The sequence below is a fragment of the Olea europaea genome, chromosome 3, assembly GCF_002742605.1.
Source record: "Olea europaea var. sylvestris chromosome 3, O_europaea_v1, whole genome shotgun sequence".
NCBI classification, from domain to species: Eukaryota; Viridiplantae; Streptophyta; class Magnoliopsida; order Lamiales; family Oleaceae; genus Olea; species Olea europaea.
In genome coordinates, this window is record NC_036239.1 from 10,766,778 (window position 1) to 10,768,350 (window position 1,573).

Here is a 1,573-nt window from a genome sequence, read left to right on the forward strand (position 1 = left end):
TTGAACATGAACACCCTATTCTGGAGGGATGTGCAGAATCAAGACCCAACCACTTATGACGCCCTACTAGAGATGATGAGAAGGGAGATAATCAATAAAGAATTGATTGAGCATAGGAACAGGGCGAGCAGGGGCCTCCCACCTCCTCAAAGATAGCGAGGTAGGGGACCGACCTCCCACCTCATGGACTACCAAATGAACCGATCTGGAAATGAGAACTCCGGCCAAGCTCTGGCCACTATAACTCTGAACGCGGTGCCAACCTTGGCTTATGAGGATGTCAACCCAACCGCTGACCCACATCAGATACAGGCCCAGCAGGGACCCCGTAGAGGGAGAAGCCGAGGCCGAGGTTTTGCACCTAGAAATAGGTCGAATACGAGCCTCCCTGGATACTGTTTGCACCATAGGTCCTATGGGCACGACACCACGGATTGCAGAGATTATGCTCACCGCTCCCGACAGGAACCCGCCAGGGAAAGACATAACTCGCCCCAGGCGAACAGGCCCTCACCCAGGCAAGACAACCAACATGGGCGTGAGGCGACCGCTCCTCGTCAAAGGGATGTCTCCCCAAGGCAAAGCGAGCAAGACACGGAGAGGCCCAGGGAAGGGCGTAGACACAGAAGAAATAGGCAAGCTCAAGATGAGGCCCCTATCCACGAGACAGATACCATATTTGGAGGCCCTTATGTTGGCGGTGAAACACGGAACGTCAAAAGAAACTATGCTAGGGAGGCTAAGCACCCCCCTCTGACAAGTTACATTGTGGATAATAGCTCTCGGAGAAATCAAGCACCACCCATTGTCTTCACCCAGGAAGACGTCGAAGGAGTTCATTACCCCCACTGCGATGCGCTGGTGGTGAGGGCTGTCATAGCCTGAAATGGGCTCAAACGAATGCTAGTCGACAACGGCAGCTCCGTCAACATCTTATTCGGGTCCGCCTTTGACAAGATGATGTTGGACCACCAGTTGACGCCCACCACCACTCCATTGTACGGATTTACCGGAGATAGCATCACTCCAAGGGGAAAGATAACACTGGCAGTAGAGATGGGAGAATCTCCTCAAACTACAATGAACTTTATGGAGTTCCTCGTAGTCGACAGTCGGTCGGCTTACCACGGAGTCTTGGGCAGACCGGCCCTAAAGGAATTGGGAGCAGTCACCTCCATCCACCACCTATGCATGAAATTCCCAACAGAAAATGGGGTGGCAACGGTGAGAGGCGACCAGAGAGGTTCGCGAGAGTGCTATCTGAGCTCCATTAAGAAGGGAGAGCCCCGGGATGTCCACGTGATCATGGCTGATGTGGTCATGGCGGATGTCCCAGGTGACGCTCCCACTGACCAGGAAGATGTTGATATGATTGACGCACCACCTATTCAAGAGGTGTTGATCGTTGATGAGATCGACCCCGCATAATGGAACATGAGCCTCAAGCGTCCCCTGTAGAGGAACTTGAGAGCTTCTTAGTCGACCCTCGAGATCCGTCAAATGTGTTGAAGATAGGCAGGGGCTTATCCAACATTTTGAGAGAAAAGATCAAGGACTTCCTAGGCAAGAATCT